The sequence below is a fragment of the Neltuma alba genome, unplaced genomic scaffold, assembly GCF_004799145.2.
Source record: "Neltuma alba isolate B1F8T4 unplaced genomic scaffold, ASM479914v2 tig00012051_pilon, whole genome shotgun sequence".
Taxonomy (NCBI): Eukaryota; Viridiplantae; Streptophyta; class Magnoliopsida; order Fabales; family Fabaceae; genus Neltuma; species Neltuma alba.
The window spans coordinates 270,074-287,058 of NW_021636615.1; positions in this window are offsets into that span (position 1 = coordinate 270,074).

Genomic DNA, 16,985 nt, shown 5'->3' on the forward strand with positions numbered 1-16,985 from the left:
CTACGTTTATTAGTTAAACTGGAAGAATCTGACCTTCTTATATCCGAAAGCTTTTAATAAGATCTGAATGTTGGCAGATAACTAGGAAATAGTTTTAAACCATCGGCTAAGGAGAAATATCCTTGTATACATCGAACATTAGAATTTATTATCTATTTTATATTTTATATTAATGCATGATTGATAATATTCATAGGGTTATATTAACATGAATCATAATGAGACAACTCATTGACTAGAATTCAGAGATTAATTAGTAAACTTATTTATTTACGTGAACCTATTCCTTTGGTCTTAAATATAATATTTATTTTCTAGTGTAACTTATATTATAGAATAGGTCTTATATTTAGAACGGAAAAGTATCATATACCAATGATGAGACCCTTAACTTTTTTTTTTCTGGGGCCAACGAGACCCTTAACTACTTGATAGTAGAGTAAGAGCTCCAAGTCTGCCAACATTAACTACGACTTACCATGACCTTTAAATTTTCATTTCTGACTCATTTAATTAGAATTGCAGGACCAATGATGAGACCCTTAACTTTTTGTTTTTGGCCAACGAGACCCTTAAGAGTTCAGTAGAGTAGACTCCTAGGGATCCAACTCTGTAATATCCCAAATTTTATGGAGTTAAGTAAAGCATGATGAAGGATTTTTTTTTTGAGAAATTATTGAGATTAAGACCCTTAAAATATGATCTAAATAATTATAAAGTACATTTCAGGAATTTAGGACCTATTTTCTTGAAAAATTCAAAGAAAAGTAGTTAGAGGATAATTTTTGAGCTGAGGTTTTTAGGATAATTATTTTATGGACTAAAACGCTAATGGAAGAAGAAAATTCATATAAAATATCCAGATTTGATTTCTGGAATTATTTGATTATCCTAGAAAAATATAGAAGGATCAAATTGAAGGGAAAATGAAGAACAAGGGCATAATGGTCATTCCATACCCCATACCCACTTAATCTGCCCTAACATCTTCTCCCTTCTCATTTTTCCTCTGCTTTCAAAGTGAAAACAAAGAGAGCGCTGAGAGAGTTCGAGAGAGATCAAGAAGGGGAAAGGCTATCGGAGGAGGGAATTGGTTCATACAAAGGTGAAAGTCAAACAAGGTGAGTCTCTTGAATCTTTTTCCGTCTTTGTTTTCTGTTATTTGGGCATGTGTTGCAAGGTGATGATGAAGATGAAATCTGGTTTTTGAGAGACAAAGTGAAGAGCATGAGAGCCAAGCTATAGAAATCGTGCTTAATGGTGAGGATGGAGTTTGTGGTTGGGATTTTTGCATTTGCTTGTATAGTTGATTGCTCTGGTTTTAGTTACCGAAACAGGGATGTTTAGTTTGTTTGGTGGTAGTTTGAGAACCTTAGGGCTGTAGGAGATGTAATATATATATATATATATATATATATATGTATGTGTGTCGGTGTTGTCCGTGTCAAATCTGGAATTTTAGTGGCAATATCTCAAACTGGAAAATTGAAGAATCATTACGAGTTGATGCTCTACAGCTATTATTGGCATATTGAGTTATTGGATCAAGTTTCAAAGCTCTATTGTGATGGTAAGAAAATAGTTTTAAAGCTGGAGAATTTTTAGAACTAAGATAAAGGGGCCTGTTCCAAATTTGGGAGTATGTTTAGAATCTGGAAAAGTTTTCTAGAATTGCTTATGAATGTGGCGTGAAATATAGGAAGGGAAGAGAGATGATTAAACCTCAGTGTAGACATATTAAAATATTTTTGGAAGCATGGGGTGCTGTCCAAAATTGATTAAAGTGTGAAGATAGATATTGAAATATGAAAAAGTTTACAGATTAGCAAGGGTGTTGAGATTAATGTAGAATTTAAATAATGATTTGAAAGGACTGAATCAAGATTTTTGGACATTAAAATAGTAAATAGAATGATGCATATGAAGCTCGAATTGTGGTGGAAATTTCTGAAAAGATTAATGTATGATAATTTGTTTATAAGTTTGTGTAGTATAATTGTCATACACACACACACACACAAACACACATGCGTGTGTGTGTAACTTCTGGAAGTATGACTGTGGGAAGCATAAGGGAAATGGGAGAATACTTAAATACTTATACCTATATATACTAATCTATCCTCACGTATATAATTTATAGGATTTGATATTTGTTCAAGTCCATTAAGAAGGGAGCCAAGGAAGAAGCAAATGGAAGTTAGTACGGAAGGAAAAGCAAAAGGTAGTAACACTTTTTCTTTAATGTGATTGTGCATTGATTGTCACATGCTTGGATGTGCCTTTATGCTGATTGTGCATGAGAACAGATAAGTTGCCTTTGCATGATAATATTTGTCATGACAATATGCGTTGGTTTCCATTTATTTTGGAATGTGGGCACGATAGATAGCGATTGACAATATGGTTGTATGGTGTATGTGCATCATTGATTATATTTAGATGCAAGGTGTTGTTTTCTTGGGCTTGTGTAGCATGTTGTTTGTGATCTTTTGTGATTACGTGAAAGCAATTTGTTACTATAGGGATTCTATAGAATCTCACCCCTTCTTCCATGTAACACAGCAAGAGCAAGTACTCCTAAGGGTAAGGGAGTAGTGATTGGTGGAGTTTGAAGGTGCAGTGAAGTTAACTTGCCCTTAATTTGTCGCTTTGGGGTTACTCCAAAAATTAACCTAATTAATGCAATATAGTGCACAATCCGGGTTGTATTCACTTTGAGAAGCCAAAAATGAAATTAAATCCTAGTAAATAAATGCAAGTAACCTAAACTATAAAGAAGGATTTTTGATTTGATAATTGCTAAGTAAATACTTTGAATTAAATTGAAATTAAAATACTTTTTTTGTTTTTTTATATAAAAATGATTGAAATAAATTGAAGATGAAAGAACTGAAATGAAACACACAAATAACAATAACAATAATCAATCCTCCAATCCAACAACACAGGCAATCATTACTCTAAAAGATGTGGGAGTTAAAAATAATGAATTAAGAATTATAATTAAGCTTTTAATCCAACAACCGAGTCACCTCGAATTGCCACAAAATATTTTTCTAAAATCCCAACTTACTAACTGCAACCAGAATAATAAAATGGGATTAAGGATGCTAAAAACCAATGCTTAATTAAAACTCTTAAATCCAAAACAACATAATTAAAGTTATCAAAAGACAATATGATCCAAAATTCTAAGTCACCTCAGAAAATCACAATATATTAACTCCAAAATCAATACAAATGTCATAACCACAACATTATAATTGAAATTAAAGTTATAAACAGCCCAATGTCAAATGCTAAGCAATAATTCAGTCACAATAATCTCCAAATATAATCAGATTAAGCAATACAATTATCCCAACAATCAGAAAAACTATCCTAAGACTTAGGAATTGTTAAACAATTATTGAGTAAGAAATTAAAGCAACTAAAACTCCCTTTTGATGATCTGAGCTCCTGTCATTGTTGTTGAATTAGAGAATTATAGACTCTAGCCTCGGTTTGCCATCAAGAACGCTGAATCTCTGTTTTTCTTGTTTGTGCCGTTAGCTCGCTGGTCCTTCTTTCTGTTGTGGGTCTCTGCCTCCCTCTGGTTTTGCTGCGCCCAAGAGAAGAAGAAGGTGAAGGCGCCGGTGATGATGGACTGGACCGATGGAAGGACCTCTCTCTCTCTTTTCTTTTTGCCGCCGCCCACAGCTCGTTCAGCGTCCCTCCTTCGTGTGCGCTCTGGTTCCGTGTTCAAGATCAGCTGAGAAGACGAAGGTGAAGTGGCCGATGATGATGATTCTCGTGTTCTCCCTCCCTATTGCTCTGTTTTTTTCCGCTGCCCCCAGCTAGCGTGTGTGTGTGTTTTCGTGTTCAGCTCGCTTGCGTCTGTGTCTCCGGTCCCTTAATTGAAGATGATGGATTATAGTATATTAGGTTGGGGGGGACGTTGCGTTTTGCTCCCCCTTTTATTATTATATTTTTTTAATTTATTTTTCTTTTATTTTTTTATCTTTTTTTTTCATTTTTTTAATTTTAATTTTTATTTTTAAATCTTCTAAAAACCTGCAAACAAAATTAAAAAATAAGGTAGCATTAATTGTCCTCAGAAAACCAATTACTCACAATTAAACCAAAATATGACAATTTTGCCCCTATAAAATAATAATTCAAAATAAAATAAATTAAATCAATTAAAGCAAAAAGGGACCAATTAAGCTGACAAAACTCATATAAAAGATACCAAAATATATAAAAATAATTGAGTTTGTCAACTCCCCCACACTTAGCCTTTTGCACTCCTGGGCAAAACTTCATTAAAGAAGAATTCAATAGAGAGACTCAATGCATGCAACCATAAAATTAACTAAGCATGAATGTGCAATTAACTCAAGTAATCTTTATTCCTAATTAATCAACAATCATAGAATACTTCAGTGCAAAGAAATTAACACTTGAAACATAGCATGATAAAGGGAGAGAAACATAATAGAGCTCACATAGAGTACAAGTGTTTCACTCATCTCTCTAATGGGAAAAATTTCACTCAATCCACCTAGATTAGCACCTACCATAAGCTTGTAGAGATTCTAATATCTCCACCACTAGCATACCTTAGGTTCATGATCAAGGGGACTTGAAGGGTTGTAATGTCAAAAAACAAGGCCAAATGAATGCAATGGATTAACAAGTGAAATGCATGAGTAATAAAGTATCAACTCAAAGTGAGCTAAAGTACAATCATGAAACAACACCAATGTGCAGATTTTAACCTTTTGAGACAAAAATCCTTGCTCTTCAAACCACCATTGAATGCCTTATTTCAAATTTATTTTTTTGGTTGCAACTTATTTTTTTTATAACTTTCTTTATTTGGCTTTTTCTAAACATTTTCTTTTCTTTCTTGCCTTTTTCTTTTTCTATTTCTTTTTTTTTCTTTTGGCATCCAAACCCAAGAAGGCAAAGATATAGACTTTAATGATGTACTTTTCAAAATAAAAAATCCAAATGTAACTCATGCAAAACACTTGCTTAAAAAAAATGAATGGAATAAAAGTGAAGGCTCAAAGGGGTGAACAAAGGTTAAATGAAGTTGTTTGTGTTTGGGTAAAGGTTTAGAAATGAATGCCCCTATCATCTTCATAAACCTAGGTATTAATGTAGCTTTGAAAAAGAATCTAGACAAGTTCTAGAGGTTAACTAAAACTAGATGAAAATCACACAAGATGAGAAAATATATAGCTCAACAATCCTTCCATGAAGGCTTTTTCCAAGATGTTTCCTCCTTAAGGATCAAGCTATGAAACAAGGTTAATAACACTGCACTAAAGACATTCTACTATGCTAATCAACTAAGAACAGAAATCACTCAATTCAAATGCAATCAAACTCAGTAGTGCAACATTCAAAAGCATTGTGCAAAAAGATTTTAAAAAAAATGCTCAAGAATTACAAAAGTCAAGTCAGCAACAGAGAAAACAGCAACTCGCCCATACAGCAGTGCAAAACACTGAGGCGAATGAAAGCAAGAGGACATAGAAACCAGCATCAAAATTCCCAAGCAAGAATCACTCTCAAATCATGTGATGCAATTTAGAAATCAACTAATAAGGCAAAGAAGAGAGCAATTATAGCAGCAATACTTAGGAAACAGGAGCAAATCTAAAGGCAAAATTTTTTTTTCCCAAAACAGCTCAACTCAACAACAATCTCTCCCCCACACTTAAATTTTGCATTGTCCTCAATGCAAAATCCAAGGACAAGGTAATGACAAGAGAAAAAGAGGATCAATAAGGGAGTAAACAAAAACAAGGTTACTTTTCTACTAGAATAGCTCCCCCACACTTATCCTCTTCAATAATTCAGTTAAGCACAGTTAATCAATGCAAAGTTAAGAGAAAATAAGTGAGGAAAGAGACAACCTTGTGCTTAAAGCGCCTTAGACTCTTAAAAGAGAAATTCTCATCAATAATGAGAAACATGAAGTTTAGCAAAAAGGATTGCTCTTGATGATTGCACTTTCTTGGTGGTGGCTTAGGGTCAATTGAAAGAGGTCCAAGAGCATATGGTGGAGTTTGGTGTTAAGGAGATCCCTTCCAATTATATGCCTGCACAGAAAACAAGCTAGCAGCAGTACCAAATCTAACAATATAGACTTCGAGAGATTTCAAATAAATAAAGACATTTTATGATCTAGACTCTTCAAGTAGCTACAGCATCTAAGAAAGTCAATGATACTCCCATCAATAGGAGTCAAACAATCATTTAAAGTTTCAAAACACTTAGGTTCATGTGACGTGGAAATTGAAGAATCCAAGTGACAGTTATTGGAGTACAGCACATCACTATCACATTCACAAGAGGTGGGAGGTAAAAGGGTGGAAGCAGAAGAAGATTCATGCAAATTGTGATCATGCAATAAAATAGTACTATTTACACAACTACCTAAGTCAGGAGGTAAGTCACAAGACAAAATTTGTTGAAAAGACTCATCTACATGCATAATTTTGTCAATCAAAATTTCAGAGTCTTTCTTAACAACACTAGAAGCTACTAACTCAAAGGAATTATCATGCATTTGGTTCTCAAGGCAATGATCATTCTCACATTTGTCATCAATAATTGCACTCAAACAAGATTTAGCAACCTTAATGTTCTCATACTTGTCAATAACAATACTTCCAACACTATGAAGAGGAACATGGTTGGCATGTAAATCATCACACAAAACAGCATCTTCATCCAAATCACTACCACTAAGAGCAACAGGTTGAGTATTAGCATGTTCAAAAACATGAGGGGATTCACAGACAATTTCTTCATCCACCTCATCATTACTCACATCATCAATAGCTTCAACAGGAATAGTAGTTATAGTATAAGGATCAATCTCCTCGAGAAGAGGATCAATATTACTTGATGTATGGCACAAGTCCTTATGAGTTTGTAGATGCTCTTGCTTCATCTCAGCTTCTTGTATGAGTAAATCCACTACAAGAAAATGATGAAGTAGCAGCGGAACATTTCTAGCGGTTCAACAAAACCGCTAGAAATTCCAAATATTTCTAGCGGTTTCCATAAAAACCGCTGCAAAATACAGACGGTTTGACCATTGCCCGCACATTTCTAGCTGTTACCACCTAATCGCTAGAAAATTAGAGCTAGAAAATTCCCCGGGTTTTGGCGAGAACTTGGCGCCAAATTTGTAGCGTTTATTTTCTAGCGGTTCAGGCCAATAAACCGCTAGACACTGAAAATTTCTAGCAGTTGATGCATGAACCGCTAGAAATATTTTTCATTCCCCGAGGAGTTTAGAAATTTCTAGCGGTTTGGCACAAAACCGCTAGAAATTTCTAGCGGTTTTGGACCGAACCGCTAGAAATTCTAGCGGGGTTTTGGACCGAACCGCTAGCCAATTCCCGAGGCACATGTGACCGTTGGGAATTTCTAGCGGTTCGGTCCAAAACCGCTACAAATTTCTAGCAGTTTTGTGCCTAACCGCTAGAAATTCTCGGTCTATATATACCCCCTCCACTCTCACTTCTTCAATCGTTCTGGAAGCAAAGCTCTGCTGAATTTTCTCCACAAACATATTCGAGTTCTGATTCAGTTGCAGATCCTTATTTTCAGGTAAAAATAGTAATTTATTGATAAATAATTTTTATTTTATGTTTTATTTTATTTATTTTATTATGTTGTAGCTTATAAATAATTTTTCTTTTTATTTTATTTATAAATAATTATTATTTGTTGTTATTAGGATGACTCGTCGACACGGGAAAGACCCAGTTGATCCTAAGAGAGCTGGACCCAGTGAGGTTCATCATGATGCTGGTGAGCCATTCCCCAGCATTCATGACTACGATCTCAGCGAGGAGGATATCCTCAGTTTTATGGAGCAGGATGATGTTGAGCGGACTGAGGAGGCTCATTTTACTGGGGATGAGCAACCCCATGCTAATGCTGATGCTGCTGACGAGGAGGAGGAGGAGGAGCAGGATCAGGGGAATGAGTATCCCCAGGCTGCGCAGCGTCCTGCTCCGAGACGTCAGGCTGGTTATGAGGTGGAATTTGTCGGTAAGTATTTATTTAACTTTTTAAAGTTTTGATCAGTATTTATATTATATAGAAATTGTATTAATTTATTGATATATAATTTATTTCTTAATTAAATTTTGCAGACACTGAGGGGAACAGGTCCTATCGGAGGCTGACAGCCAGAGAGCTGTCTATGATGACGAGCGGACGAGTGGTTGTGCCGCTCAATGAGTTGGGCCAACCGACGAAGAAAGGTGGCCAGTTGTACAACAAGTACGTGTGCCTCCTTGGTCAGCAGTGGACGCTGTTCCCCATCTACGTGCAGGATTGGAAGAAGATCACCTCAGACAAGAAGCAGCAAGGCTGGGAAATGATGAAGGTAATATAAAATTGTTATTTATAATTTTTTTAATTTAAATAAATGATTATATATTTTGTTTTCAAATAATTTAATTGTTTGATTATAATTTTTTATTTATTTAATTTGTTTGTTATTTATAATATTTTTAAAAGTAGTTAAATGAATATATATTTTTTATTTAAATTATTTAAAAGTAGTTAAATGAAAATAATTTGTTATTGATTTCATTAATTTATTACTTATAATAATTTTAAATTTAGTTGAGTAAAAATATTTTTTCATTTAAATTACTTAATTGTTTAATTATTATTTGTTTTTGATTAATTTATATTTTATTTATAATATTCTTAAATTAGTTAAAAACTAATTATTTGTTTTTGATTATTGAGATTGCTTAATTATTTGTTTATAATTTGTTATTTAGTTAATTTATTATTTTAATCATAGAGTAAATTTATTCTGGGGGAGGAGTTGAGGGCTGACACGATCAAGAGGCTTGGGATGGCATGGAAGAACAGGAGGGCCGACCTGTGGAGGGAGAAGAAAGGTGACGGGACGAGGCCCCTCCAGGAGATACTGGCAGATGTACCTGGTGGAGTCCCGGACCAAAACTGGTCCAGTTACGTCTATTTTAGGATGACGGCTGACCAGATGGTATGATAATATTGTATTAATTATAATTTCTTTATTTTTTATCCGACTTGACTCATTTAATTTAATTTTTTTACATTTTGCTTCAGGCTCTTTCTAGGAGAAATGCTGGGAGTGTCAGGCATCAGACGATACGTCATAGGGCTGGATCCAGGAGCTTTGCGATCACTTATGACGAGATTGTGAGTACTTGAAATAAATTTATTAAATATGTATATGTATTTAATTTGTAACTAATTATTTCTTTGATTTCATTTACAGAGGGAAAAGACGCAGCAGGAGCGGGGATACACGCCCACTTATGGCGAGATGTGGCCGATGGTGTATAGACCCCGAGACGGGCGTGCGTCGGATGAGGTTGAGGAGATAGCGGTAAGTAATAAATTAAATATTAATATAATATCACAGTGTAGATATCATTATATATTATAATTAACTTCTTTATATTAATTTTGGTAGGCACGGATGACTCAGGTCGATTCCGAGTTGCGTGAGTCTCAGGGGTCTGCCTTGGATCCCACCGCCTCACTTTTAGCGGGTCGTGGCCGGCCGCAGCACCCTGGTCGAGTTAGCGGGCTTGGACTTGGACCTACACCGACTAGGTTGCCCCGCTCAAGTGGCGCTGGCCCTTCATATACTGCTGGGAGCTCTCATGCGAGTGCGAAGCGGCCGGGTTCCTCATCCTCAGAGGAATTGCGAGAGGAGCTCAGACAAGAGTTCGAGGCCAGGATGGAGGCCAGGATCGTGGAGCGTGATCGTCAGTTCCAGGAGCGTGATCGTCAGCTCCAGACGCAGCTTGACCAGCTCTTGGCAGCTGCTACGGCTCTGCGTCATGTGGTGGTCAGTATAGCTCCAAACATCTCGTTCCTGACATCCCCGACCTACACCTGCCACCAGTCCCGCCCCTACCCCCCCATCCGCCAGTCCAGTCCCAGCAGGTTGAGCGGCCTGCCCACCCCCAGCCGGAGGATCCAGCAGAGGATGATCACGATGATGCTGCTTCTGCCCCCCACCCATGATTTGCTTTCATTGTATGGGATTTTATTAGAATCTTGATTTTACGGTTTTATATACTATTTAGATATTTATTTAAATTTTATATTTATTTGTTTACTTTATTGATTTATTTCTATAATTTTATTTATGTCAAGTACTAATTAATATTGAAATATTTATTTATTTATTACAACATCAACATTACAATTTATTAAACACGTTAAACATGTTAATTAATCAAAATAATTCTATAATCATTTATTAATTTAATAAATATTTATTTTTGTAATGTTATTAATTTATTGTGCAGTATTTCTATTTAATATTTAAAAATAATATCGTTTGTAGCGGTTCTAAAACCGTTAGAAAATTCAACTGAATTTTAACCATCGTGAAAATTTCTAGCGGTTTCATAAACCGCTAGAAAAATACTAATTTTCTAGCGGTTTTCTTGTAAACCGCTAGAAAATTAGCAAATTTTACCTAATTTTCTAGCGGTTATAAAACTGCTAGAAAATTCAAAACCGATGGAGACAAAATTCCCGTTAAACCGCTAGAAATTTCTATCGGTTTGTAACCGATATTTAGAATTTCTAGCGGTTAATAACCGCTGGAAAATGAAAATTTCCGTTAAAACCGCTACAAATTTGTAGCGGTTTTGTAACCGCTACAAAAAAATGACCGTTCCACCAGCCTCCTTTATAAGCTGAAGCACTCCAACTGAATTCCATTTTAACTTCTCTTTGAGCTCTGTGTCATATTTTCACGAAATTTGAGCATTATTAGTGATGGATAGGTCGTGGATCAACTTGCACCGGTCGACTCCGCAATACTTGGCTGGTCTAAACTATTTCTTGGATTTTGCTTTCGCCAATGCTGCCGTAAATGGTAAGATTCAGTGTCCCTGTCCTAAATGTAATTTCAAAAAGTGGCATCCCAAAGATATTGTTAGGGAACATTTAATCTTTAAGCCTTTTCCGCGAGAGTACGTATTTTGGCAACTACATGGGGAACGGCTAGATATGGGTGCTGAGTCAGTTCCAGTAGTTTCACGGATGGGAGTTCGAGTGGATGAAGCCGATGCCGTGAATGATGCTGTGCGTGATGCTTTTGGTGTTCACGAAAGCTCGAATCCCAACGAAGATGAAGTAGAGGGACCTCAACCGGAGTTTCTAAGAAACGAAACTGCTCGGGAATTTTTTGACCTCATGACCGAAGCTGACAAGCCTCTTTATTCTGGGTGTACAAAGTATTCGAAGTTGTCATTCTTGGTGAGGCTGTATCACATCAAATGCTTGTGCGGTATGACTGACAAGGCGATGTCTATGTTGCTGGAATTACTGGGAGATGCTTTCCCCCAAGCTGAATTCCCTCCATCTTTTTACGAAGCAAAAAAGATTATTAACAAGCTTGGCTTGAACTATAAGAAGATAGATGCATGCCCAAACGACTGTATGCTATACTGGGGAGATGATGCCAACAAAGAGATTTGTACGAGATGCAAGACGTCACGCTATAAGTCGGTACGGAAGGGCAAGAAGCAAAAGAAGAAACCGGCCAAAATTCTCAGGTACAAATTATTACAGCGTGTTACTTGTTCCGTCTCTAAAAATATTCGATATTTGAAATTCTTAAAACAATTGATTATGTCATCAATTTTCTTAAATTGAGTCAATATTTAGTATTTAAATATTCGGTATTTTAAATTTTTAATATATTATTTTCTTAGATACTTTCCTTTGAAACCACGGTTGCAAAGAATGTATATGTCATCAAAAATGGCTCAGCACATGAGGTGGCACGCGACTGAGGAAAACCTAGATGGTAGGTTAAGGCACCCACGAGACTCGGAGGCGTGGAAAGCGTTTGATGCGAAATTTCCAGACTTTGCCAATGATCCTAGAAATGTACGTCTTGCATTGGCAACCGATGGTTTTAATCCCTTCGGAAACATGAGCACAAGTTACAGTATCTGGCCGGTGGTGTTAATTCCATACAATCTACCACCTTGGATGTGCATGAAGCAGAGCTCCTTTTTGCTTTCCATGATCATTCCTGGCAAGAAAGCACCAGGAAATGATATTGACGTATACCTGCAACCGTTGATACACGAATTGATCGACCTATGGACGAATGGTGTTGAGGCATATGACTCACATGACAAGCAACTATTCAATCTCCGTGCAGCCTTGATGTGGACAATAAGTGATTTTCCCGGTTTGGGAACTTTGTCTGGATGGAATGTGCATACTGGGTTGGCCTGTCCTGAGTGCAATTTTGATTCTGTGCCATGTCGCCTTCCACACAGTCGCAAGTGGTGCTTCATAGGACATCGACGGTTCCTTGATTCCAAGCACAGACTTAGATTGCAACGGATTCGCTTTGATGGGAAACAGGAGAAGAGAGATCCTCCTGTTACTTTGTCTGGTATGGATATTTTGCGGCAGTTAGAAGATGTTCATGTCGAGTTTGGTAAGAGTGTGGATCCCGAACGATTGGGACGACGATCTCGTGGGACATCTGATACGCAACCTATGCAATGGCGGAAGAGAAGCATATTTTTCACTCTTCCTTATTGGGAATCTAATTTGCTACGACACAGTTTGGATGTTATGCACATTGAAAAAAATGTGTGCGATAATGTGCTATATACGTTGCTCAATGAAGCTGGAAAGTCCAAAGACCATCTCGCAGCTAGAAAAGATTTACGGGCCTGGGGAATTCGTGAAGAGGCTTGGCCTGATGAAAACGACAAGTTTCAGCCAGCTAAATTCACCTTGACAAAGCAGAACAAGGATATCTTCCTCTCGACGTTGAAGAACATAAAAGTACCAGATGGATATTCTAGCAACATCTCAAGGTGTATCGATCTGCAGGCTCGAAAGGTTACTGGGTTGAAAAGTCATGACTCTCATGTTCTTATGCAACAGTTACTTCCATTGGCCTTGAAAAACACACTTCCTTCTGATGTATCGGTGGTTTTGGTAGAATTATGTTCATTTTTCAAGAAGTTGTGTGCGAAGGTCTTGTAGCGGAAGAGCTTGATCAGCTGCAAAATAAAATTATTCTTACACTTTGTCACTTGGAGATGATATTTCCTCCATCATTCTTTACTGTTATGGTTCACTTGACTGTCCACCTTGTTCGAGAAGCAAAGGTTGCTGGCCCAGTTCACTATCGATGGATGTACCCTATAGAGAGGTACTAGATTATCTTTTATTCCCGCCTCTTTAAATTTCACATTGTTCTTTCATTTACTCGTAATTATTAATGCAATTTTAACTTACAGGTACTTGGAAAATTAAAATCATATGTTAGGAATAAGGCATGGCCTGAGGGGTCAATAGCAGAAGGTTATTCCGGAGATGAGGTCCTAACTTTCTGTTCGAGGTACTTTGATGACATGGAGACATCTTTTAACCGCCCGCGTCGCGTAGATGATTCTCCTCCTGGTCCTTCCACGTCAACTTTATTTCCTCCTGTTGGGAAACCAGTTGGAGGATATGAATTCTTCAGACTCACTCCTACAGAGAAACTCCAGGCACACAGACACGTTTTGATAAATTGCAGCCAAGTTGAACCCTTCATGCAGTAAGTATATATATCATATAAGCTCACTAGCTTTTACACTTTATATTTGTTTCTTACTGACTCTTCTAACAAATTACACTTTACTATAGTGAGTTTAGGAGTTATCTCAGGCGTCAGCTACGGGGCCGTGCGCGTTCTGCTGACATTGATAAAAGAGTCCACAAAGAGTTTCCAGTTGGTTTACACGTCGAATACGTAATGACAACAGCCTATACACAGATGAATTCAAAGCTCTTTCTCTCGGTCCGTTAGACCATGCACGAAGGTTTACCGCGTACAATGTCAACGGCTTCAAGTTCTGTACGGTTGGACGTGATCAGGGATTGCTCACACAAAACTCTGGAGTTTGCGGGACATTCGGAACGAGATGTTATGCTAGCAGTAGTGATGGCGATATGCGCTTTGGAGGCGTCACTTACTATGGAAAGCTAATTGACATTATTGAGTTGAGTTACCAGCTTTTCACCGTGACACTGTTCAAATGCTCCTGGGCAAATACGACAACTTCACGGGGACTCGCTACTGACCATTTGGGCATCACCTCAGTCAATTTCTCTAGACTTATTCATACGGGGGCATCTGAAGATGATGAGCCATATATCCTTGCTTCTGAGGCACACCAAATTTACTATGTCGAGGACGAGAAACATAAATACTGGAATATGGTCGTTCACCTCAAGCCACGGGATCTTTACGATATGGGTGATGGTGACATTATTTACGACAATGAACCCTTCCAACCCTCGAATTTTAAAGACTTCTTTCCTTAAGGAGATGATAATTTGCCACTTATCAGGTACACGTCTTTTCTTAAATTATTTAAATAATTAACTACTAATTACTAATTTTTTCCAAATACAATATAAATTTAACAAATTTTTTTAAAATGTGTCCTTTCAGGCCGGATGATGATGGAGAATAGCAGCATCCAAAATAAATTATTTAAAAAATTTTCCATCCATAAATACATATGTATAAATTAAAATTCATACAGTTTTTTTAAAAATAAAAAAATTTTAATTTGTAGCGGTTACATAACCGCTACAAATTTTTTTTAGGAAATTGTAATTTGTAGCGGTTATTAACCGCTACAAATACATATATGTAAATTAAAATTCGTTCAGATTTTAAAAAATAAAAAATACTAAATTTCTAGCGGTTAATAACCGCTACAAATATAACCGCTACAAAATACTAGCGCTTATGTATACGCTAGAAAATGAATAACAGCTACAAAATGCAATAAAACGCTACAAAAACACCGCTACAAATGTGTCGCTGATCTCTATAAATACCATATCTTCTCTACATTCATTTACTCCATCTCTTTTCTTTCCTCTCCTATTCTTCTTCATAATTCTCTCTTTTTTTCTTACTATCTCATATGGTGGTTTTTTTCTCTTTACTGTATGGTAAGTGAATTTTATTTTATAATTCATTGTATCTTTTATTTGTTTTTATTTAAAATTTACTAACATTTATTTCTCCTTTCCTTTCAGATTTTTCTTCTCCACACTTGTCATGTCCTCCTCAACTGATTCAAATACTCATCAACCTAATACTATAGGTTCAATATTACAAAATATATCATCTTCAATTCAACTATCTTATTAAATATTCAATTAAATTATCTTATTAAATTAAATTCAGTTCTTTTGACACATTCATAATTTAATTACATATTTTTTATTACAAAATTTAAATATATAAAATGTAACATATAACTAATTATACAAATTAACAAAAATTCTTCAACATAATTTATTTAATGATTTTTAAAATTATAATATGAAAAACCATAAATTTTTTTTTCTGGCACGGTAAAAATTTCTAGCGGTTCCGAACCGCTAGAAATATTTCGTCAAATTCAAATTTTGAGCCAAATTTTCTAGCGGTTCAAATCGCTAGAAATTTTTTCCCGCCATTCCTAAAATTCAATTGCCGGGAAAATTTAATTTCCCAAACATTTCTAGCGGTTCTATAACCGCTAGTAATTTCCGCGCGCTACTGAAATTATTTAATTCCCGGCAAAATGGATTTCGTTTAGCCGGTTTCTAGCGGTTATAAAACCGCTAGAAATTTTTGTCCGGGAACATTTTCTAGCGGTTTTATAACCGCTAGGAATGTTTCTCCTTCAGATATTTTCTAGCGGTTAGAAACCGCTAGAAATTTTCTTTCATTTTGACCATGATTTGTAGCGATTGCAATAACCACTAGAAATTTTTTCTTGCACCTGTTTTTCTAGCGGTTTCCTTAACCGCTACAAATTTGATTTGTTGCGGTTAGAACCGCTAGAAATGTAACACTCTAACTGCTAGAATTAACATATTTTTTTGTAGTGATCTGGGCACTTTGGTTCATGCTTCCCATTCTCGTATTCAATTTGAGCTATATCACTCAAGATCTTCTCCAATGCACTCTTACATTCTCCTAACTCTTCCTCTGATTCCTTTGAAATTCCAGATATCCGTGCTTCTTCAAGTAATCCATGATAGTATAAATTTAAGCGGTCATAAGCTTCTCTTAAAAATCGTATCTGGTCCTTCTTAGGAATAATAAGAAATGGGTCAGGTTCATTGAATTGATGTTCATGAGATTGGGGGAGAGAATGGTACTTGGATTGAGATGAGGGTGGGTAGTAGTGTTCATATGGAAAAGGAGGTGGTTCTTGGTGGTGTGCATATGGTAGAGATATATGATTCAAGTATGGTTGGTGAGGTTGGAGTGTAGGTTAGGTGATTGATGTGGAGGATGGTTCATCCAAGAAGAGTCATGGGTAGAGAGGCGATTAGGCATTTGAGACTCTAGTTGAGTTTGGAAGGAGTCTAACTGTTGTAATAACTCTTCAATCTCTTGAGACCATGTTGAATTAGAAGGTGCTTCATTTCATGTACTATTTCCTGCAAAAAAGTGAGAATGCGAGGGTAGATCATGATTGCTATTAAACCAAGCCATGAGTCACACAATCAATTCCTAACCAAAGCCAAACTAAAGAAACTCAAAAAAAATCCTAAAAAGCTAGAAAAATCAGAAAAAATAATACAAAAACACACAAACAAAAAAATTTGGAAAAATCCCAGAAAAGAAAGAAAATTAGAAAAAGTAGGGAAAACGTTTGAATTTGGCCAAAATTTGCTGGGCTAATAGCATAGCTATTAGTCTTGCTTAAAATGCCCAAAATCTTTAGAATATCAATTTTCAGAATTTTCTAGGTGAAAAAACATTTTTTAGTTCCAGTAAAATGATTTTTTTGAAAACCCAGATTTTTGCCAAATTTTGGATGTAGATCCAACATTAAGATGCAAAGACATGCAAGTGTCTATATCTATATGCAAAACAAAGAAAAATCAAGATATTT